Source organism: Pseudophryne corroboree, chromosome 3 (assembly GCF_028390025.1).
Source record: "Pseudophryne corroboree isolate aPseCor3 chromosome 3, aPseCor3.hap2, whole genome shotgun sequence".
NCBI lineage: Eukaryota > Metazoa > Chordata > Amphibia > Anura > Myobatrachidae > Pseudophryne > Pseudophryne corroboree.
Window position 1 is genome coordinate 112828563 of NC_086446.1, and position 16508 is coordinate 112845070.

General features: G+C 42.0%; 65 non-coding genes and 8 pseudogenes across 65 annotated transcripts in view; all 73 read left to right on the top strand.

Moving 5' to 3' along the window:
- LOC134900993 (5S ribosomal RNA) overlaps positions 1–41 on the top strand; it is a 119-nt gene extending 78 nt beyond the window's left edge. Inside the window, exon 1 of the ribosomal RNA XR_010174491.1 lies at positions 1–41. This exon is cut by the window's left edge and continues 78 nt beyond it. This is a non-coding gene — a ribosomal RNA (5S ribosomal RNA).
- A 107-nt stretch (positions 42–148) lies between these two features.
- LOC135064798 (5S ribosomal RNA) lies at positions 149–267 on the top strand. The gene has a single exon (XR_010251099.1). It is a non-coding gene; the product is annotated as a 5S ribosomal RNA (ribosomal RNA).
- Positions 268–374: 107 nt separating this feature from the next.
- LOC135059673 (5S ribosomal RNA) lies at positions 375–493 on the top strand. Its single transcript, XR_010246073.1, has one exon. It is a non-coding gene; the product is annotated as a 5S ribosomal RNA (ribosomal RNA).
- Positions 494–600: 107 nt separating this feature from the next.
- Positions 601–719, top strand: LOC135062579 (5S ribosomal RNA). Its single transcript, XR_010248927.1, has one exon. It is a non-coding gene; the product is annotated as a 5S ribosomal RNA (ribosomal RNA).
- A 107-nt stretch (positions 720–826) lies between these two features.
- On the top strand, positions 827–945 carry LOC135066147 (5S ribosomal RNA). The gene has a single exon (XR_010252402.1). It is a non-coding gene; the product is annotated as a 5S ribosomal RNA (ribosomal RNA).
- Positions 946–1052: 107 nt separating this feature from the next.
- On the top strand, positions 1053–1171 carry LOC134884381 (5S ribosomal RNA). The gene has a single exon (XR_010168531.1). It is a non-coding gene; the product is annotated as a 5S ribosomal RNA (ribosomal RNA).
- A 197-nt stretch (positions 1172–1368) lies between these two features.
- Positions 1369–1487, top strand: LOC135059675 (5S ribosomal RNA). Its single transcript, XR_010246075.1, has one exon. It is a non-coding gene; the product is annotated as a 5S ribosomal RNA (ribosomal RNA).
- A 107-nt stretch (positions 1488–1594) lies between these two features.
- Positions 1595–1713, top strand: LOC135065175 (5S ribosomal RNA). Its single transcript, XR_010251463.1, has one exon. It is a non-coding gene; the product is annotated as a 5S ribosomal RNA (ribosomal RNA).
- Positions 1714–1820: 107 nt separating this feature from the next.
- Positions 1821–1939, top strand: LOC135066148 (5S ribosomal RNA). Its single transcript, XR_010252403.1, has one exon. It is a non-coding gene; the product is annotated as a 5S ribosomal RNA (ribosomal RNA).
- Positions 1940–2046: 107 nt separating this feature from the next.
- Positions 2047–2165, top strand: LOC134884383 (5S ribosomal RNA). The gene has a single exon (XR_010168532.1). It is a non-coding gene; the product is annotated as a 5S ribosomal RNA (ribosomal RNA).
- A 107-nt stretch (positions 2166–2272) lies between these two features.
- On the top strand, positions 2273–2391 carry LOC135065643 (5S ribosomal RNA). The gene has a single exon (XR_010251918.1). It is a non-coding gene; the product is annotated as a 5S ribosomal RNA (ribosomal RNA).
- A 107-nt stretch (positions 2392–2498) lies between these two features.
- Positions 2499–2617, top strand: LOC135064799 (5S ribosomal RNA). Its single transcript, XR_010251100.1, has one exon. It is a non-coding gene; the product is annotated as a 5S ribosomal RNA (ribosomal RNA).
- Positions 2618–2724: 107 nt separating this feature from the next.
- On the top strand, positions 2725–2843 carry LOC135068363 (5S ribosomal RNA). Its single transcript, XR_010254567.1, has one exon. It is a non-coding gene; the product is annotated as a 5S ribosomal RNA (ribosomal RNA).
- Positions 2844–2950: 107 nt separating this feature from the next.
- Positions 2951–3069, top strand: LOC135060547 (5S ribosomal RNA). The gene has a single exon (XR_010246941.1). It is a non-coding gene; the product is annotated as a 5S ribosomal RNA (ribosomal RNA).
- Positions 3070–3176: 107 nt separating this feature from the next.
- On the top strand, positions 3177–3295 carry LOC135069540 (5S ribosomal RNA). The gene has a single exon (XR_010255720.1). It is a non-coding gene; the product is annotated as a 5S ribosomal RNA (ribosomal RNA).
- Positions 3296–3402: 107 nt separating this feature from the next.
- Positions 3403–3521, top strand: LOC135061107 (5S ribosomal RNA). The gene has a single exon (XR_010247499.1). It is a non-coding gene; the product is annotated as a 5S ribosomal RNA (ribosomal RNA).
- A 107-nt stretch (positions 3522–3628) lies between these two features.
- LOC134890627 (5S ribosomal RNA) lies at positions 3629–3747 on the top strand (annotated as a pseudogene).
- Positions 3748–3854: 107 nt separating this feature from the next.
- On the top strand, positions 3855–3973 carry LOC134885819 (5S ribosomal RNA). Its single transcript, XR_010169923.1, has one exon. It is a non-coding gene; the product is annotated as a 5S ribosomal RNA (ribosomal RNA).
- Positions 3974–4080: 107 nt separating this feature from the next.
- LOC134890834 (5S ribosomal RNA) lies at positions 4081–4199 on the top strand (annotated as a pseudogene).
- A 107-nt stretch (positions 4200–4306) lies between these two features.
- Positions 4307–4425, top strand: LOC134888474 (5S ribosomal RNA; annotated as a pseudogene).
- A 107-nt stretch (positions 4426–4532) lies between these two features.
- Positions 4533–4651, top strand: LOC135070233 (5S ribosomal RNA). Its single transcript, XR_010256404.1, has one exon. It is a non-coding gene; the product is annotated as a 5S ribosomal RNA (ribosomal RNA).
- Positions 4652–4758: 107 nt separating this feature from the next.
- On the top strand, positions 4759–4877 carry LOC134902126 (5S ribosomal RNA). The gene has a single exon (XR_010175600.1). It is a non-coding gene; the product is annotated as a 5S ribosomal RNA (ribosomal RNA).
- Positions 4878–4984: 107 nt separating this feature from the next.
- On the top strand, positions 4985–5103 carry LOC135064800 (5S ribosomal RNA). Its single transcript, XR_010251101.1, has one exon. It is a non-coding gene; the product is annotated as a 5S ribosomal RNA (ribosomal RNA).
- A 107-nt stretch (positions 5104–5210) lies between these two features.
- On the top strand, positions 5211–5329 carry LOC135065655 (5S ribosomal RNA). The gene has a single exon (XR_010251929.1). It is a non-coding gene; the product is annotated as a 5S ribosomal RNA (ribosomal RNA).
- A 107-nt stretch (positions 5330–5436) lies between these two features.
- LOC135059395 (5S ribosomal RNA) lies at positions 5437–5555 on the top strand. The gene has a single exon (XR_010245799.1). It is a non-coding gene; the product is annotated as a 5S ribosomal RNA (ribosomal RNA).
- A 107-nt stretch (positions 5556–5662) lies between these two features.
- On the top strand, positions 5663–5781 carry LOC135059676 (5S ribosomal RNA). The gene has a single exon (XR_010246076.1). It is a non-coding gene; the product is annotated as a 5S ribosomal RNA (ribosomal RNA).
- Positions 5782–5888: 107 nt separating this feature from the next.
- Positions 5889–6007, top strand: LOC134900795 (5S ribosomal RNA). The gene has a single exon (XR_010174299.1). It is a non-coding gene; the product is annotated as a 5S ribosomal RNA (ribosomal RNA).
- Positions 6008–6114: 107 nt separating this feature from the next.
- Positions 6115–6233, top strand: LOC135065666 (5S ribosomal RNA). Its single transcript, XR_010251940.1, has one exon. It is a non-coding gene; the product is annotated as a 5S ribosomal RNA (ribosomal RNA).
- Positions 6234–6340: 107 nt separating this feature from the next.
- On the top strand, positions 6341–6459 carry LOC135060548 (5S ribosomal RNA). The gene has a single exon (XR_010246942.1). It is a non-coding gene; the product is annotated as a 5S ribosomal RNA (ribosomal RNA).
- Positions 6460–6566: 107 nt separating this feature from the next.
- LOC134894602 (5S ribosomal RNA) lies at positions 6567–6685 on the top strand (annotated as a pseudogene).
- Positions 6686–6792: 107 nt separating this feature from the next.
- LOC135065677 (5S ribosomal RNA) lies at positions 6793–6911 on the top strand. Its single transcript, XR_010251951.1, has one exon. It is a non-coding gene; the product is annotated as a 5S ribosomal RNA (ribosomal RNA).
- Positions 6912–7018: 107 nt separating this feature from the next.
- Positions 7019–7137, top strand: LOC135062415 (5S ribosomal RNA). Its single transcript, XR_010248765.1, has one exon. It is a non-coding gene; the product is annotated as a 5S ribosomal RNA (ribosomal RNA).
- A 107-nt stretch (positions 7138–7244) lies between these two features.
- LOC134900685 (5S ribosomal RNA) lies at positions 7245–7363 on the top strand. The gene has a single exon (XR_010174194.1). It is a non-coding gene; the product is annotated as a 5S ribosomal RNA (ribosomal RNA).
- A 107-nt stretch (positions 7364–7470) lies between these two features.
- LOC135065689 (5S ribosomal RNA) lies at positions 7471–7589 on the top strand. Its single transcript, XR_010251963.1, has one exon. It is a non-coding gene; the product is annotated as a 5S ribosomal RNA (ribosomal RNA).
- Positions 7590–7696: 107 nt separating this feature from the next.
- LOC135065702 (5S ribosomal RNA) lies at positions 7697–7815 on the top strand. Its single transcript, XR_010251975.1, has one exon. It is a non-coding gene; the product is annotated as a 5S ribosomal RNA (ribosomal RNA).
- A 107-nt stretch (positions 7816–7922) lies between these two features.
- LOC134885735 (5S ribosomal RNA) lies at positions 7923–8041 on the top strand. The gene has a single exon (XR_010169843.1). It is a non-coding gene; the product is annotated as a 5S ribosomal RNA (ribosomal RNA).
- A 107-nt stretch (positions 8042–8148) lies between these two features.
- Positions 8149–8267, top strand: LOC134888473 (5S ribosomal RNA; annotated as a pseudogene).
- A 107-nt stretch (positions 8268–8374) lies between these two features.
- LOC135068657 (5S ribosomal RNA) lies at positions 8375–8493 on the top strand. The gene has a single exon (XR_010254852.1). It is a non-coding gene; the product is annotated as a 5S ribosomal RNA (ribosomal RNA).
- A 107-nt stretch (positions 8494–8600) lies between these two features.
- Positions 8601–8719, top strand: LOC134900986 (5S ribosomal RNA). The gene has a single exon (XR_010174485.1). It is a non-coding gene; the product is annotated as a 5S ribosomal RNA (ribosomal RNA).
- Positions 8720–8826: 107 nt separating this feature from the next.
- Positions 8827–8945, top strand: LOC134884384 (5S ribosomal RNA). Its single transcript, XR_010168533.1, has one exon. It is a non-coding gene; the product is annotated as a 5S ribosomal RNA (ribosomal RNA).
- Positions 8946–9052: 107 nt separating this feature from the next.
- LOC134901981 (5S ribosomal RNA) lies at positions 9053–9171 on the top strand. The gene has a single exon (XR_010175456.1). It is a non-coding gene; the product is annotated as a 5S ribosomal RNA (ribosomal RNA).
- Positions 9172–9278: 107 nt separating this feature from the next.
- On the top strand, positions 9279–9397 carry LOC135059397 (5S ribosomal RNA). Its single transcript, XR_010245801.1, has one exon. It is a non-coding gene; the product is annotated as a 5S ribosomal RNA (ribosomal RNA).
- Positions 9398–9504: 107 nt separating this feature from the next.
- On the top strand, positions 9505–9623 carry LOC135059677 (5S ribosomal RNA). Its single transcript, XR_010246077.1, has one exon. It is a non-coding gene; the product is annotated as a 5S ribosomal RNA (ribosomal RNA).
- Positions 9624–9730: 107 nt separating this feature from the next.
- On the top strand, positions 9731–9849 carry LOC134900796 (5S ribosomal RNA). Its single transcript, XR_010174300.1, has one exon. It is a non-coding gene; the product is annotated as a 5S ribosomal RNA (ribosomal RNA).
- Positions 9850–9956: 107 nt separating this feature from the next.
- Positions 9957–10075, top strand: LOC135065713 (5S ribosomal RNA). The gene has a single exon (XR_010251986.1). It is a non-coding gene; the product is annotated as a 5S ribosomal RNA (ribosomal RNA).
- Positions 10076–10182: 107 nt separating this feature from the next.
- On the top strand, positions 10183–10301 carry LOC135060549 (5S ribosomal RNA). Its single transcript, XR_010246943.1, has one exon. It is a non-coding gene; the product is annotated as a 5S ribosomal RNA (ribosomal RNA).
- A 107-nt stretch (positions 10302–10408) lies between these two features.
- Positions 10409–10527, top strand: LOC134894603 (5S ribosomal RNA; annotated as a pseudogene).
- Positions 10528–10634: 107 nt separating this feature from the next.
- Positions 10635–10753, top strand: LOC135065724 (5S ribosomal RNA). The gene has a single exon (XR_010251997.1). It is a non-coding gene; the product is annotated as a 5S ribosomal RNA (ribosomal RNA).
- A 107-nt stretch (positions 10754–10860) lies between these two features.
- On the top strand, positions 10861–10979 carry LOC135067789 (5S ribosomal RNA). Its single transcript, XR_010253999.1, has one exon. It is a non-coding gene; the product is annotated as a 5S ribosomal RNA (ribosomal RNA).
- A 107-nt stretch (positions 10980–11086) lies between these two features.
- Positions 11087–11205, top strand: LOC134900797 (5S ribosomal RNA). The gene has a single exon (XR_010174301.1). It is a non-coding gene; the product is annotated as a 5S ribosomal RNA (ribosomal RNA).
- A 107-nt stretch (positions 11206–11312) lies between these two features.
- Positions 11313–11431, top strand: LOC134900798 (5S ribosomal RNA). The gene has a single exon (XR_010174302.1). It is a non-coding gene; the product is annotated as a 5S ribosomal RNA (ribosomal RNA).
- A 107-nt stretch (positions 11432–11538) lies between these two features.
- On the top strand, positions 11539–11657 carry LOC135058715 (5S ribosomal RNA). Its single transcript, XR_010245139.1, has one exon. It is a non-coding gene; the product is annotated as a 5S ribosomal RNA (ribosomal RNA).
- A 107-nt stretch (positions 11658–11764) lies between these two features.
- Positions 11765–11883, top strand: LOC134900799 (5S ribosomal RNA). The gene has a single exon (XR_010174303.1). It is a non-coding gene; the product is annotated as a 5S ribosomal RNA (ribosomal RNA).
- Positions 11884–11990: 107 nt separating this feature from the next.
- Positions 11991–12109, top strand: LOC135065735 (5S ribosomal RNA). Its single transcript, XR_010252008.1, has one exon. It is a non-coding gene; the product is annotated as a 5S ribosomal RNA (ribosomal RNA).
- Positions 12110–12216: 107 nt separating this feature from the next.
- Positions 12217–12335, top strand: LOC135060551 (5S ribosomal RNA). Its single transcript, XR_010246944.1, has one exon. It is a non-coding gene; the product is annotated as a 5S ribosomal RNA (ribosomal RNA).
- Positions 12336–12442: 107 nt separating this feature from the next.
- Positions 12443–12561, top strand: LOC134894604 (5S ribosomal RNA; annotated as a pseudogene).
- Positions 12562–12668: 107 nt separating this feature from the next.
- Positions 12669–12787, top strand: LOC135065746 (5S ribosomal RNA). Its single transcript, XR_010252019.1, has one exon. It is a non-coding gene; the product is annotated as a 5S ribosomal RNA (ribosomal RNA).
- Positions 12788–12894: 107 nt separating this feature from the next.
- Positions 12895–13013, top strand: LOC135065759 (5S ribosomal RNA). The gene has a single exon (XR_010252031.1). It is a non-coding gene; the product is annotated as a 5S ribosomal RNA (ribosomal RNA).
- A 107-nt stretch (positions 13014–13120) lies between these two features.
- LOC135060552 (5S ribosomal RNA) lies at positions 13121–13239 on the top strand. Its single transcript, XR_010246945.1, has one exon. It is a non-coding gene; the product is annotated as a 5S ribosomal RNA (ribosomal RNA).
- A 107-nt stretch (positions 13240–13346) lies between these two features.
- Positions 13347–13465, top strand: LOC134894605 (5S ribosomal RNA; annotated as a pseudogene).
- Positions 13466–13572: 107 nt separating this feature from the next.
- LOC135065770 (5S ribosomal RNA) lies at positions 13573–13691 on the top strand. Its single transcript, XR_010252042.1, has one exon. It is a non-coding gene; the product is annotated as a 5S ribosomal RNA (ribosomal RNA).
- A 107-nt stretch (positions 13692–13798) lies between these two features.
- LOC135067791 (5S ribosomal RNA) lies at positions 13799–13917 on the top strand. Its single transcript, XR_010254001.1, has one exon. It is a non-coding gene; the product is annotated as a 5S ribosomal RNA (ribosomal RNA).
- A 107-nt stretch (positions 13918–14024) lies between these two features.
- Positions 14025–14143, top strand: LOC134900800 (5S ribosomal RNA). Its single transcript, XR_010174304.1, has one exon. It is a non-coding gene; the product is annotated as a 5S ribosomal RNA (ribosomal RNA).
- Positions 14144–14250: 107 nt separating this feature from the next.
- Positions 14251–14369, top strand: LOC134900801 (5S ribosomal RNA). The gene has a single exon (XR_010174305.1). It is a non-coding gene; the product is annotated as a 5S ribosomal RNA (ribosomal RNA).
- A 107-nt stretch (positions 14370–14476) lies between these two features.
- LOC135058716 (5S ribosomal RNA) lies at positions 14477–14595 on the top strand. The gene has a single exon (XR_010245140.1). It is a non-coding gene; the product is annotated as a 5S ribosomal RNA (ribosomal RNA).
- Positions 14596–14702: 107 nt separating this feature from the next.
- On the top strand, positions 14703–14821 carry LOC134900802 (5S ribosomal RNA). The gene has a single exon (XR_010174306.1). It is a non-coding gene; the product is annotated as a 5S ribosomal RNA (ribosomal RNA).
- A 107-nt stretch (positions 14822–14928) lies between these two features.
- Positions 14929–15047, top strand: LOC135066400 (5S ribosomal RNA). The gene has a single exon (XR_010252646.1). It is a non-coding gene; the product is annotated as a 5S ribosomal RNA (ribosomal RNA).
- A 107-nt stretch (positions 15048–15154) lies between these two features.
- On the top strand, positions 15155–15273 carry LOC135064072 (5S ribosomal RNA). Its single transcript, XR_010250389.1, has one exon. It is a non-coding gene; the product is annotated as a 5S ribosomal RNA (ribosomal RNA).
- A 107-nt stretch (positions 15274–15380) lies between these two features.
- On the top strand, positions 15381–15499 carry LOC135067792 (5S ribosomal RNA). Its single transcript, XR_010254002.1, has one exon. It is a non-coding gene; the product is annotated as a 5S ribosomal RNA (ribosomal RNA).
- Positions 15500–15606: 107 nt separating this feature from the next.
- On the top strand, positions 15607–15725 carry LOC134900804 (5S ribosomal RNA). The gene has a single exon (XR_010174308.1). It is a non-coding gene; the product is annotated as a 5S ribosomal RNA (ribosomal RNA).
- A 107-nt stretch (positions 15726–15832) lies between these two features.
- Positions 15833–15951, top strand: LOC134900805 (5S ribosomal RNA). The gene has a single exon (XR_010174309.1). It is a non-coding gene; the product is annotated as a 5S ribosomal RNA (ribosomal RNA).
- A 107-nt stretch (positions 15952–16058) lies between these two features.
- On the top strand, positions 16059–16177 carry LOC135058717 (5S ribosomal RNA). The gene has a single exon (XR_010245141.1). It is a non-coding gene; the product is annotated as a 5S ribosomal RNA (ribosomal RNA).
- A 107-nt stretch (positions 16178–16284) lies between these two features.
- On the top strand, positions 16285–16403 carry LOC134900806 (5S ribosomal RNA). Its single transcript, XR_010174310.1, has one exon. It is a non-coding gene; the product is annotated as a 5S ribosomal RNA (ribosomal RNA).
- Positions 16404–16508: the final 105 nt, after the last annotated feature.

The following is a 16508-nucleotide window of genomic DNA, read 5'->3' on the forward strand; positions in this document are numbered from 1 at the left end:
TTGGATGGGAGACCACCTGGGAATACAAGGTGCTGTAGATATTTTTATACTGCCAACACCGTTCTGTTGATGCATTCCATTTTAAAATGTATTCATTTATGAACCAGTAGTTAGAAGTAGAAAAGTTCTAACAGAAACCACTAAGCTCATCTACAGCCACACCACACTGGATACGCCCAATCTCATCTGATCTTGGAAACTAAGCAGTGTTGGGCCTGGTTAGTACTTGGATGGGAGACCACCTGGGAATACAAGGTGCTGTAGATATTTTTATACTGCCAACACCGTTCTGTTGATGCATTCCATTTTAAAACGTATTCATTTATGAACCAGTAGTTAGAAGTAGAAAAGTTCTAACAGAAACCAGAAAGTTCATCTACAGCAACACCACACTGGATACGCCCAATCTCATCTGATCTTGGAAGCTAAGCAGTGTTGGGCCTGGTTAGTACTTGGATGGGAGACCACCTGGGAATACAAGGTGCTGTAGATATTTTTATACTGCCAACACCGTTCTGTTGATGCATTCCATTTTCAAACGTATTCATTTATGAACCAGTAGTTAGAAGTAGAAAAGTTCTAACAGAAACCACAAAGCTCATCTACAGCCACACCACACTGGATATGCCCAATCTCGTCTGATCTTGGAAGCTAAGCAGTGTTGGGCCTGGTTAGTACTTGGATGGGAGACCACCTGGGAATACATGGTGCTGTAGATATTTTTATACTGCCAACACCGTTCTGTTGATGCATTCCATTTTCAAACGTATTCATTTATGAACCAGTAGTTAGAAGTAGAAAAGTTCTAACAGAAACCACAAAGCTCATCTACAGCCACACCACACTGGATATGCCCAATCTCATCTGATCTTGGAAGCTAAGCAGTGTTGGGCCTGGTTAGTACTTGTATGGGAGACCACCTGGGAATACATGGTGCTGTAGATATTTTTATACTGCCAACACCGTTCTGTTGATGCATTCCATTTTCAAACGTTTTCATTTATGAACCAGTAGTTAGAAGTAGAAAAGTTCTAACAGAAACCACAAAGCTCATCTACAGCCACACCACACTGGATATGCCCAATCTCATCTGATCTTGGAAGCTAAGCAGTGTTGGGCCTGGTTAGTACTTGGATGGGAGATCACCTAGGAATACAAGGTGCTGTAGATATTTTTATACTGCCAACACCGTTCTGTTGATGCATTCAATTTTCAAATGTATTCATTTATGAACCAGTAGTTAGAAGTAGAAAAGTTCAAACAGAAACGACAAAGCTCATCTACAGCCACACCACACTGGATACGCCCAATCTCATCTGATCTTGGAAGCTAAGCAGTGTTGTGTTTCTAACAGAAACCAGAAAGTTCATCTACAGCAACACCACACTGGATACGCCCAATCTCATCTGATCTTGGAAGCTAAGCAGTGTTGGGCCTGGTTAGTACTTGGATGGGAGACCACCTGGGAATACAAGGTGCTGTAGATATTTTTATACTGCCAACACCGTTCTGTTGATGCATTCCATTTTCAAACGTATTCATTTATGAACCAGTAGTTAGAAGTAGAAAAGTTCTAACAGAAACCACAAAGCTCATCTACAGTCACACCACACTGGATATGCCCAATCTCGTCTGATCTTGGAAGCTAAGCAGTGTTGGGCCTGGTTAGTACTTGGATGGGAGACCACCTGGGAATACATGGTGCTGTAGATATTTTTATACTGCCAACACCGTTCTGTTGATGCATTCCATTTTCAAACGTATTCATTTATGAACCAGTAATTAGAAGAAGAAAAGTTCTAACAGAAACCACAAAGCTCATCTACAGCCACACCACACTGGATATGCCCAATCTCATCTGATCTTGGAAGCTAAGCAGTGTTGGGCCTGGTTAGTACTTGTATGGGAGACCACCTGGGAATACATGGTGCTGTAGATATTTTTATACTGCCAACACCGTTCTGTTGATGCATTCCATTTTCAAACGTTTTCATTAATGAACCAGTAGTTAGAAGTAGAAAAGTTCTAACAGAAACCACAAAGCTCATCTACAGCCACACCACACTGGATATGCCCAATCTCATCTGATCTTGGAAGCTAAGCAGTGTTGGGCCTGGTTAGTACTTGGATGGGAGATCACCTAGGAATACAAGGTGCTGTAGATATTTTTATACTGCCAACACCGTTCTGTTGATGCATTCAATTTTCAAATGTATTCATTTATGAACCAGTAGTTAGAAGTAGAAAAGTTCAAACAGAAACGACAAAGCTCATCTACAGCCACACCACACTGGATACGCCCAATCTCATCTGATCTTGGAAGCTAAGCAGTGTTGGGCCTGGTTAGTACTTGGATGGGAGACCACCTGGGAATACAAGGTGCTGTAGATATTTTTATACTGCCAACACCGTTCTGTTGATGCATTCCATTTTAAAATGTATTCATTTATGAACCAGTAGTTAGAAGTAGAAAAGTTCTAACAGAAACCACTAAGCTCATCTACAGCCACACCACACTGGATACGCCCAATCTCATCTGATCTTGGAAACTAAGCAGTGTTGGGCCTGGTTAGTACTTGGATGGGAGACCACCTGGGAATACAAGGTGCTGTAGATATTTTTATACTGCCAACACCGTTCTGTTGATGCATTCCATTTTAAAACGTATTCATTTATGAACCAGTAGTTAGAAGTAGAAAAGTTCTAACAGAAACCAGAAAGTTCATCTACAGCAACACCACACTGGATACGCCCAATCTCATCTGATCTTGGAAGCTAAGCAGTGTTGGTCCTGGTTAGTACTTGGATGGGAGACCACCTGGGAATACAAGGTGCTGTAGATATTTTTATACTGCCAACACCGTTCTGTTGATGCATTCCATTTTCAAACGTATTCATTTATGAACCAGTAGTTAGAAGTAGAAAAGTTCTAACAGAAACCACAAAGCTCATCTACAGCCACACCACACTGGATACGCCCAATCTCATCTGATCTTGGAAGCTAAGCAGTGTTGGGCCTGGTTAGTACTTGGATGGGAGACCACCTGGGAATACAAGGTGCTGTAGCTATTTTTATACTGCCAACACCGTTCTGTTGATGCATTCCATTTTAAAATGTATTCATTTATGAACCAGTAGTTAGAAGTAGAAAAGTTCTAACAGAAACCACTAAGCTCATCTACAGCAACACCACACTGGATACGCCCAATCTCATCTGATCTTGGAAGCTAAGCGGTGTAGGGCCTGGTTAGTACTTGGATGGGAGACCACCTGGGAATAAAAGGTGCTGTAGATATTTTTATACTGCCAACACCGTTCTGTTGATGCATTCCATTTTCAAATGTATTCATTTAAGAACCAGTAGTTAGAAGTAGAAAAGTTCAAACAGAAACCACAAAGCTCATCTACAGCCACACCACACTGGATACGCCCAATCTCATCTGATCTTGGAAGCTAAGCAGTGTTGGGCCTGGTTAGTACTTGGATGGGAGACCACCTGGGAATAAAAGGTGCTGTAGATATTTTTATACTGCCAACACCGTTCTGTTGATGCATTCCATTTTCAAACGTATTCATTTATGAACCAGTAGTTAGAAGTAGAAAAGTTCTAACAGAAACCATAAAGCTCATATACAGCCACACCACACTGGATACGCTCAATCTCATCTGATCTTGGAAGCTAAGCGGTGTTGGGCCTGGTTAGTACTTGGATGGGAGACCACCTTGGAATACAAGGTGTTGTAGATATTTTTATACTGCCAACACCGTTCTGTTGATGCATTCCATTTTCAAACGTATTCATTTATGAACCAGTAGTTAGAAGTAGAAAAGTTCTAACAGAAACCATAAAGCTCATCTACAGCAACACCACACTGGGTACGCCCAATCTCATCTGATCTTGGAAGCTAAGCAGTGTTGGGCCTGGTTAGTACTTGGATGGGAGACCACCTGGAAATACAAGGTGCTGTAGATAATTTTATACTGCCAACACCGTTCTGTTGATGCATTCCATTTTCAAACGTATTCATTTATGAACCAGTAGTTAGAAGTAGAAAAGTTCTAACAGAAACCATAAAGCTCATATACAGCCACACCACACTGGATACGCTCAATCTCATCTGATCTTGGAAGCTAAGCGGTGTTGGGCCTGGTTAGTACTTGGATGGGAGACCACCTCGGAATACAAGGTGTTGTAGATATTTTTATACTGCCAACACCGTTCTGTTGATGCATTCCATTTTCAAACGTATTCATTTATGAACCAGTAGTTAGAAGTAGAAAAGTTCTAACAGAAACCACAAAGCTCATCTACAGCCACACCACACTGGATACGCCCAATCTCATCTGATCTTGGAAGCTAAGCAGTGTTTGGCCTGGTTAGTACTTGGATGGGAGACCACCTGGGAATACAAGGTTCTGTAGATATTTTTATACTGCCAACACCGTTCTGTTGATGCATTCCATTTTCAAACGTATTCATTTATGAACCAGTAGTTAGAAGTAGAAAAGGTTTAACAGAAACCACAAAGCTCATCTACAGCCACACCACACTGGATACGCCCAATCTCATCTGATCTTGGAAGCTAAGCAGTGTTGGGCCTGGTTAGTACTTGGATGGGAGACCACCCGGTAATACAAGGTGCTGTAGATATTTTTATACTGCCAACACCGTTCTGTTGATGCATTCCATTTTCAAACGTATTCATTTATGAACCAGTAGTTAGAAGTAGAAAAGTTCTAACAGAAACCAAAGAGCTCATTTACAGCCACACCACACTGGATACGCCCAATCTCATCTGATCTTGGAAGCTAAGCAGTGTTGGGCCTGGTTAGTACTTGGATGGGAGACCACCTGGGAATACAAGGTGCTGTAGATATTTTTATACTACCAACACCGTTCTGTTGATGCATTCCATTTTCAAACGTATTCATTTATGAACCAGTAGTTAGAAGTAGAAAAGTTCAAACAGAAACCACTAAGCTCATCTACAGCCACACCACACTGGATACGCCCAATCTCATCTGATCTTGGAAACTAAGCAGTGTTGGGCCTGGTTAGTACTTGGATGGGAGACCACCTGGGAATACAAGGTGCTGTAGATATTTTTATACTGCCAACACCGTTCTGTTGATGCATTCCATTTTCAAACGTATTCATTTATGAACCAGTAGTTAGAAGTAGAAAAGTTCTAACAGAAACCAACAAGCTCATCTACAGCCACACCACACTGGATACGCCCAATCTCATCTGATCTTGGAAGCTAAGCAGTGTTGGGCCTGGTTAGTACTTGGATGGGAGACCACCTGGGAATACAAGGTGCTGTAGATATTTTTATACTGCCAACACCGTTCTGTTGATGCATTCCATTTTCAAACGTATTCATTTATAAACCAGTAGTTAGAAGTAGAAAAGTTCTAACAGAAACCACAAAGCTCATCTACAGCCACACCACACTGGATATGCCCAATCTCATCTGATCTTGGAAGCTAAGCAGTGTTGGGCCTGGTTAGTACTTGGATGGGAGACCACCTGGGAATACATGGTGCTGTAGATATTTTTATACTGCCAACACCGTTCTGTTGATGCATTCCATTTTAAAATGTATTCATTTATGAACCAGTAGTTAGAAGTAGAAAAGTTCTAACAGAAACCAGAAAGTTCATCTACAGCAACACCACACTGGATACGCCCAATCTCATCTGATCTTGGAAGCTAAGCAGTGTTGGGCCTGGTTAGTACTTGGATGGGAGACCACCTGGGAATACAAGGTGCTGTAGATATTTTTATACTGCCAACACCGTTCTGTTGATGCATTCCATTTTCAAACGTATTCATTTATGAACCAGTAGTTAGAAGTAGAAAAGTTCTAACAGAAACCACAAAGCTCATCTACAGCCACACCGCACTGGATACGCCCAATCTCATCTGATCTTGGAAGCTAAGCAGTGTTGGGCCTGGTTAGTACTTGGATGGGAGACCACCTGGGAATACAAGGTGCTGTAGATATTTTTATACTGCCAACACCGTTCTGTTGATGCATTCCATTTTCAAACGTATTCATTTATGAACCAGTAGTTAGAAGTAGAAAAGTTCTAACAGAAACCACAAAGCTCATCTACAGCCACACCACACTGGATACGCCCAATCTCATCTGATCTTGGAAGCTAAGCAGTGTTGGGCCTGGTTAGTACTTGGATGGGAGACCACCTGGGAATACAAGGTGCTGTAGATATTTTTATACTACCAACACCGTTCTGTTGATGCATTCCATTTTCAAACGTATTCATTTATGAACCAGTAGTTAGAAGTAGAAAAGTTCAAACAGAAACCACAAAGCTCATCTACAGCCACACCACACTGGATACGCCCAATCTCATCTGATCTTGGAAGCTAAGCAGTGTTGGGCCTGGTTAGTACTTGGATGGGAGACCACCTGGGAATACAAGGTGCTGTAGCTATTTTTATACTGCCAACACCATTCTGTTGATGCATTCCATTTTCAAACGTATTCATTTATGAACCAGTAGTTAGAAGTAGAAAAGTTCAAACAGAAACCACAAAGCTCATCCACAGCCACCCCACACTGGATACGCCCAATCTCATCTGATCTTGGAAGCTAAGCAGTGTTTGGCCTGGTTAGTACTTGGATGGGAGACCACCTAGGAATACAAGGTGCTGTAGCTATTTTTATACTGCCAACACCGTTCTGTTGATGCATTCCATTTTAAAACGTATTCATTTATGAACCAGTAGTTAGAAGTAGAAAAGTTCTAACAGAAACCACTAAGCTCATCTACAGCCACACCACACTGGATACGCCCAATCTCATCTGATCTTGGAAGCTAAGCAGTGTTGGGCCTGGTTAGTACTTGGATGGGAGACCACCTGGGAATACAAGGTGCTGTAGATATTTTTATACTGCCAACACCGTTCTGTTGATGCATTCCATTTTCAAACGTATTCATTTATGAACCAGTAGTTAGAAGTAGAAAAGTTCTAACAGAAACCACAAAGCTCATATACAGCCACACCACACTGGATACGCCCAATCTCATCTGATCTTGGAAGCTAAGCAGTGTTGGGCCTGGTTAGTACTTGGATGGGAGACCACCTGGGAATACAAGGTGCTGTAGATATTTGTATACTGCCAACACTGTTCTGTTGATGCATTCCATTTTCAAATGTATTCATTTATGAACCAGTAGTTAGAAGTAGAAAAGTTCCAACAGAAACCACAAAGCTCATCTACAGCCACACCACACTGGATACGCCCAATCTCATCTGATCTTGGAAGCTAAGCAGTGTTGGGCCTGGTTAGTACTTGGATGGGAGACCACCTGGGAATACATGGTGCTGTAGATATTTTTATACTGCCAACACCGTTCTGTTGATGCATTCCATTTTAAAACGTATTCATTTATGAACCAGTAGTTAGAAGTAGAAAAGTTCAAACAGAAACCACAAAGCTCATCTACAGCCACACCACACTGGATACGCCCAATCTCATCTGATCTTGGAAGCTAAGCAGTGTTGGGCCTGGTTAGTACTTGGATGGGAGACCACCTGGGAATACAAGGTGCTGTAGATATTTTTATACTGCCAACACCGTTCTGTTGATGCATTCCATTTTCAAACGTATTCATTTATGAACCAGTAGTTAGAAGTAGAAAAGTTCTAACAGAAACCACAAAGCTCATCTACAGCCACACCACACTGGATACGCCCAATCTCATCTGATCTTGGAAGCTAAGCAGTGTTGGGCCTGGTTAGTACTTGGATGGGAGACCACCTGGGAATACAAGGTGCTGTAGATATTTTTATACTGCCAACACCGTTCTGTTGATGTATTCCATTTTCAAACGTTTTCATATATGAACCAGTAGTTAGAAGTAGAAAAGTTCTAACAGAAACCACAAAACTCATCTACAGCCACACCACACTGGATACGCCCAATTTCATCTGATCTTGGAAGCTAAGCAGTGTTGGGCCTGGTTAGTACTTGGAAGGGAGACCACCTAGGAATACAAGGTGCTGTAGATATTTTTATACTGCCAACACCGGTCTGTTGATGTATTCCATTTTCAAACGTTTTCATATATGAACCAGTAGTTTGAAGTAGAAAAGTTCTAACAGAAACCACAAAGCTCATCTACAGCCACACCACACTGGTTACGCCCAATCTCATCTGATCTTGGAAGCTAAGCAGTGTTGGGGCTGGTTAGTACTTGGATGGGAGACCACCTAGGAATACAAGGTGCTGTAGATATTTTTATACTGCCAACACCGTTCTGTTGATGCATTCCATTTTCAAATGTATTCATTTATGAACCAGTAGTTAGAAGTAGAAAAGTTCTAACAGAAACCAGAACGTTCATCTACAGCAACACCATATTGGATACGCCCAATCTCATCTGATCTTGGAAGCTAAGCAGTGTTGGGCCTGGTTAGTACTTGGATGGGAGACCACCTGGGAATACAAGGTGCTGTAGATATTTTTATACTGCCAACAGCGTTCTGTTGATGCATTCCATTTTCAAACGTATTCATTTATGAACCAGTAGTTAGAAGTAGAAAAGTTCTAACAGAAACCACCAAGCTCATCTACAGCCACACCACACTGGATACGCCCAATCTCATCTGATCTTGGAAGCTAAGCAGTGTTGGGCCTGGTTAGTACTTGGATGGGAGACCGCCTGGGAATACATGGTGCTGTAGATATTTTTATACTGCCAACACCGTTCTGTTGATGCATTCCATTTTCAAACGTTTTCATTTATGAACCAGTAGTTAGAAGTAGAAAAGTTCTAACAGAAACCACAAAGCTCATCTACAGCCACACCACACTGGATATGCCCAATCTCATCTGATCTTGGAAGCTAAGCAGTGTTGGGCCTGGTTAGTACTTGGATGGGAGATCACCTAGGAATACAAGGTGCTGTAGATATTTTTATACTGCCAACACAGTTCTGTTGATGCATTCAATTTTCAAACGTATTCATTTATGAACCAGTAGTTAGAAGTAGAAAAGTTCTAACAGAAACCACCAAGCTCATCTACAGCCACACCACACTGGATACGCCCAATCTCATCGGATCTTGGAAGCTAAGCAGTGTTGGGCCTGGTTAGTACTTGGATGGGAGACCACCTGGGAATACAAGGTGCTGTAGATATTTTTATACTGCCAACACCGTTCTGTTGATGCATTCCATTTTCAAACGTATTCATTTATAAACCAGTAGTTAGAAGTAGAAAAGTTCTAACAGAAACCACAAAGCTCATCTACAGCCACACCACACTGGATATGCCCAATCTCATCTGATCTTGGAAGCTAAGCAGTGTTGGGCCTGGTTAGTACTTGGATGGGAGACCACCTGGGAATACATGGTGCTGTAGATATTTTTATACTGCCAACACCGTTCTGTTGATGCATTCCATTTTAAAATGTATTCATTTATGAACCAGTAGTTAGAAGTAGAAAAGTTCTAACAGAAACCAGAAAGTTCATCTACAGCAACACCACACTGGATACGCCCAATCTCATCTGATCTTGGAAGCTAAGCAGTGTTGGGCCTGGTTAGTACTTGGATGGGAGACCACCTGGGAATACAAGGTGCTGTAGATATTTTTATACTGCCAACACCGTTCTGTTGATGCATTCCATTTTCAAACGTATTCATTTATGAACCAGTAGTTAGAAGTAGAAAAGTTCTAACAGAAACCACAAAGCTCATCTACAGCCACACCGCACTGGATACGCCCAATCTCATCTGATCTTGGAAGCTAAGCAGTGTTGGGCCTGGTTAGTACTTGGATGGGAGACCACCTGGGAATACAAGGTGCTGTAGATATTTTTATACTGCCAACACCGTTCTGTTGATGCATTCCATTTTCAAACGTATTCATTTATGAACCAGTAGTTAGAAGTAGAAAAGTTCTAACAGAAACCACAAAGCTCATCTACAGCCACACCACACTGGATACGCCCAATCTCATCTGATCTTGGAAGCTAAGCAGTGTTGGGCCTGGTTAGTACTTGGATGGGAGACCACCTGGGAATACAAGGTGCTGTAGATATTTTTATACTACCAACACCGTTCTGTTGATGCATTCCATTTTCAAACGTATTCATTTATGAACCAGTAGTTAGAAGTAGAAAAGTTCAAACAGAAACCACAAAGCTCATCTACAGCCACACCACACTGGATACGCCCAATCTCATCTGATCTTGGAAGCTAAGCAGTGTTGGGCCTGGTTAGTACTTGGATGGGAGACCACCTGGGAATACAAGGTGCTGTAGCTATTTTTATACTGCCAACACCGTTCTGTTGATGCATTCCATTTTCAAACGTATTCATTTATGAACCAGTAGTTAGAAGTAGAAAAGTTCAAACAGAAACCACAAAGCTCATCCACAGCCACCCCACACTGGATACGCCCAATCTCATCTGATCTTGGAAGCTAAGCAGTGTTTGGCCTGGTTAGTACTTGGATGGGAGACCACCTAGGAATACAAGGTGCTGTAGCTATTTTTATACTGCCAACACCGTTCTGTTGATGCATTCCATTTTAAAACGTATTCATTTATGAACCAGTAGTTAGAAGTAGAAAAGTTCTAACAGAAACCACTAAGCTCATCTACAGCCACACCACACTGGATACGCCCAATCTCATCTGATCTTGGAAGCTAAGCAGTGTTGGGCCTGGTTAGTACTTGGATGGGAGACCACCTGGGAATACAAGGTGCTGTAGATATTTTTATACTGCCAACACCGTTCTGTTGATGCATTCCATTTTCAAACGTATTCATTTATGAACCGGTAGTTAGAAGTAGAAAAGTTCTAACAGAAACCACAAAGCTCATCTACAGCCACACAACACTGGATACGCCCAATCTCATCTGATCTTGGAAGCTAAGCAGTGTTGGGCCTGGTTAGTACTTGGATGGGAGACCACCTGGGAATACAAGGTGCTGTAGATATTTGTATACTGCCAACACTGTTCTGTTGATGCATTCCATTTTCAAATGTATTCATTTATGAACCAGTAGTTAGAAGTAGAAAAGTTCTAACAGAAACCACAAAGCTCATCTACAGCCACACCGCACTGGATACGCCCAATCTCATCTGATCTTGGAAGCTAAGCAGTGTTGGGCCTGGTTAGTACTTGGATGGGAGACCACCTGGGAATACAAGGTGCTGTAGATATTTTTATACTGCCAACACCGTTCTGTTGATGCATTCCATTTTCAAACGTATTCATTTATGAACCAGTAGTTAGAAGTAGAAAAGTTCTAACAGAAACCACAAAGCTCATCTACAGCCACACCGCACTGGATACGCCCAATCTCATCTGATCTTGGAAGCTAAGCAGTGTTGGGCCTGGTTAGTACTTGGATGGGAGACCACCTGGGAATACAAGGTGCTGTAGATATTTTTATACTGCCAACACCGTTCTGTTGATGCATTCCATTTTCAAACGTATTCATTTATGAACCAGTAGTTAGAAGTAGAAAAGTTCTAACAGAAACCACAAAGCTCATCTACAGCCACACCGCACTGGATACGCCCAATCTCATCTGATCTTGGAAGCTAAACAGTGTTGGGCCTGGTTAGTACTTGGATGGGAGACCACCTGGGAATACAAGGTGCTGTAGATATTTTTATACTGCCAACACCGTTCTGTTGATGCATTCCATTTTCAAACGTATTCATTTATGAACCAGTTGTTAGAAGTAGAAAAGTTCTAACAGAAACCACAAAGCTCATCTACAGCCACACCGCACTGGATACGCCCAATCTCATCTGATCTTGGAAGCTAAGCAGTGTTGGGCCTGGTTAGTACTTGGATGGGAGACCACCTGGGAATACAAGGTGCTGTAGATATTTTTATACTGCCAACACCGTTCTGTTGATGCATTCCATTTTCAAACGTATTCATTTATGAACCAGTAGTTAGAAGTAGAAAAGTTCTAACAGAAACCACAAAGCTCATCTACAGCCACACCACACTGGATACGCCCAATCTCATCTGATCTTGGAAGCTAAGCAGTGTTGGGCCTGGTTAGTACTTGGATGGGAGACCACCTGGGAATACAAGGTGCTGTAGATATTTTTATACTACCAACACCGTTCTGTTGATGCATTCCATTTTCAAACGTATTCATTTATGAACCAGTAGTTAGAAGTAGAAAAGTTCAAACAGAAACCACAAAGCTCATCTACAGCCACACCACACTGGATACGCCCAATCTCATCTGATCTTGGAAGCTAAGCAGTGTTGGGCCTGGTTAGTACTTGGATGGGAGACCACCTGGGAATACAAGGTGCTGTAGCTATTTTTATACTGCCAACACCGTTCTGTTGATGCATTCCATTTTCAAACGTATTCATTTATGAACCAGTAGTTAGAAGTAGAAAAGTTCAAACAGAAACCACAAAGCTCATCCACAGCCACCCCACACTGGATACGCCCAATCTCATCTGATCTTGGAAGCTAAGCAGTGTTTGGCCTGGTTAGTACTTGGATGGGAGACCACCTAGGAATACAAGGTGCTGTAGCTATTTTTATACTGCCAACACCGTTCTGTTGATGCATTCCATTTTAAAACGTATTCATTTATGAACCAGTAGTTAGAAGTAGAAAAGTTCTAACAGAAACCACTAAGCTCATCTACAGCCACACCACACTGGATACGCCCAATCTCATCTGATCTTGGAAGCTAAGCAGTGTTGGGCCTGGTTAGTACTTGGATGGGAGACCACCTGGGAATACAAGGTGCTGTAGATATTTTTATACTGCCAACACCGTTCTGTTGATGCATTCCATTTTCAAACGTATTCATTTATGAACCAGTAGTTAGAAGTAGAAAAGTTCTAACAGAAACCACAAAGCTCATCTACAGCCACACCACACTGGATACGCCCAATCTCATCTGATCTTGGAAGCTAAGCAGTGTTGGGCCTGGTTAGTACTTGGATGGGAGACCACCTGGGAATACAAGGTGCTGTAGATATTTTTATACTACCAACACCGTTCTGTTGATGCATTCCATTTTCAAACGTATTCATTTATGAACCAGTAGTTAGAAGTAGAAAAGTTCAAACAGAAACCACAAAGCTCATCTACAGCCACACCACACTGGATACGCCCAATCTCATCTGATCTTGGAAGCTAAGCAGTGTTGGGCCTGGTTAGTACTTGGATGGGAGACCACCTGGGAATACAAGGTGCTGTAGCTATTTTTATACTGCCAACACCGTTCTGTTGATGCATTCCATTTTCAAACGTATTCATTTATGAACCAGTAGTTAGAAGTAGAAAAGTTCAAACAGAAACCACAAAGCTCATCCACAGCCACCCCACACTGGATACGCCCAATCTCATCTGATCTTGGAAGCTAAGCAGTGTTTGGCCTGGTTAGTACTTGGATGGGAGACCACCTAGGAATACAAGGTGCTGTAGCTATTTTTATACTGCCAACACCGTTCTGTTGATGCATTCCATTTTAAAACGTATTCATTTATGAACCAGTAGTTAGAAGTAGAAAAGTTCTAACAGAAACCACTAAGCTCATCTACAGCCACACCACACTGGATACGCCCAATCTCATCTGATCTTGGAAGCTAAGCAGTGTTGGGCCTGGTTAGTACTTGGATGGGAGACCACCTGGGAATACAAGGTGCTGTAGATATTTTTATACTGCCAACACCGTTCTGTTGATGCATTCCATTTTCAAACGTATTCATTTATGAACCGGTAGTTAGAAGTAGAAAAGTTCTAACAGAAACCACAAAGCTCATCTACAGCCACACAACACTGGATACGCCCAATCTCATCTGATCTTGGAAGCTAAGCAGTGTTGGGCCTGGTTAGTACTTGGATGGGAGACCACCTGGGAATACAAGGTGCTGTAGATATTTGTATACTGCCAACACTGTTCTGTTGATGCATTCCATTTTCAAATGTATTCATTTATGAACCAGTAGTTAGAAGTAGAAAAGTTCTAACAGAAACCACAAAGCTCATCTACAGCCACACCGCACTGGATACGCCCAATCTCATCTGATCTTGGAAGCTAAGCAGTGTTGGGCCTGGTTAGTACTTGGATGGGAGACCACCTGGGAATACAAGGTGCTGTAGATATTTTTATACTGCCAACACCGTTCTGTTGATGCATTCCATTTTCAAACGTATTCATTTATGAACCAGTAGTTAGAAGTAGAAAAGTTCTAACAGAAACCACAAAGCTCATCTACAGCCACACCGCACTGGATACGCCCAATCTCATCTGATCTTGGAAGCTAAGCAGTGTTGGGCCTGGTTAGTACTTGGATGGGAGACCACCTGGGAATACAAGGTGCTGTAGATATTTTTATACTGCCAACACCGTTCTGTTGATGCATTCCATTTTCAAACGTATTCATTTATGAACCAGTAGTTAGAAGTAGAAAAGTTCTAACAGAAACCACAAAGCTCATCTACAGCCACACCGCACTGGATACGCCCAATCTCATCTGATCTTGGAAGCTAAACAGTGTTGGGCCTGGTTAGTACTTGGATGGGAGACCACCTGGGAATACAAGGTGCTGTAGATATTTTTATACTGCCAACACCGTTCTGTTGATGCATTCCATTTTCAAACGTATTCATTTATGAACCAGTTGTTAGAAGTAGAAAAGTTCTAACAGAAACCACAAAGCTCATCTACAGCCACACCGCACTGGATACGCCCAATCTCATCTGATCTTGGAAGCTAAGCAGTGTTGGGCCTGGTTAGTACTTGGATGGGAGACCACCTGGGAATACAAGGTGCTGTAGATATTTTTATACTGCCAACACCGTTCTGTTGATGCATTCCATTTTCAAACGTATTCATTTATGAACCAGTAGTTAGAAGTAGAAAAGTTCTAACAGAAACCACAAAGCTCATATACAGCCACACCACACTGGATACGCCCAATCTCATCTGATCTTGGAAGCTAAGCAGTGTTGGGCTTGGTTAGTACTTGGATGGGAGACCACCTGGGAATACAAGGTGCTGTAGATATTTTTATACTGCCAACACCGTTCTGTTGATGCATTCCATTTTCAAACGTATTCATTTATGAACCAGTAGTTAGAAGTAGAAAAGTTCTAACAGAAACCACAAAGCTCATCTACAGCCACACCACACTGGATACGACCAATCTCATCTGATCTTGGAAGCTAAGCAGTGTTGGGCCTGGTTAGTACTTGGATGGGAGACCACCTGGGAATACAAGGTGCTGTAGATATTTTTATACTGCCAACACCGTTCTGTTGATGCATTCCATTTTCAAACGTATTCATTTATGAACCGGTAGTTAGAAGTAGAAAAGTTCTAACAGAAACCACAAAGCTCATCTACAGCCACACAACACTGGATACGCCCAATCTCATCTGATCTTGGAAGCTAAGCAGTGTTGGGCCTGGTTAGTACTTGGATGGGAGACCACCTGGGAATACAAGGTGCTGTAGATATTTGTATACTGCCAACACTGTTCTGTTGATGCATTCCATTTTCAAATGTATTCATTTATGAACCAGTAGTTAGAAGTAGAAAAGTTCTAACAGAAACCACAAAGCTCATCTACAGCCACACCGCACTGGATACGCCCAATCTCATCTGATCTTGGAAGCTAAGCAGTGTTGGGCCTGGTTAGTACTTGGATGGGAGACCACCTGGGAATACAAGGTGCTGTAGATATTTTTATACTGCCAACACCGTTCTGTTGATGCATTCCATTTTCAAACGTATTCATTTATGAACCAGTAGTTAGAAGTAGAAAAGTTCTAACAGAAACCACAAAGCTCATCTACAGCCACACCGCACTGGATACGCCCAATCTCATCTGATCTTGGAAGCTAAGCAGTGTTGGGCCTGGTTAGTACTTGGATGGGAGACCACCTGGGAATACAAGGTGCTGTAGATATTTTTATACTGCCAACACCGTTCTGTTGATGCATTCCATTTTCAAACGTATTCATTTATGAACCAGTAGTTAGAAGTAGAAAAGTTCTAACAGAAACCACAAAGCTCATCTACAGCCACACCGCACTGGATACGCCCAATCTCATCTGATCTTGGAAGCTAAACAGTGTTGGGCCTGGTTAGTACTTGGATGGGAGACCACCTGGGAATACAAGGTGCTGTAGATATTTTTATACTGCCAACACCGTTCTGTTGATGCATTCCATTTTCAAACGTATTCATTTATGAACCAGTAGTTAGAAGTAGAAAAGTTCTAACAGAAACCACAAAGCTCATCTACAGCCACACCGCACTGGATACGCCCAATCTCATCTGATCTTGGAAGCTAAGCAGTGTTGGGCCTGGTTAGTACTTGGATGGGAGACCACCTGGGAATACAAGGTGCTGTAGATATTTTTATACTGCCAACACCGTTCTGTTGATGCATTCCATTTTCAAACGTATTCATTTATGAACCAGTTGTTAGAAGTAGAAAAGTTCTAACAGAAACCACAAAGC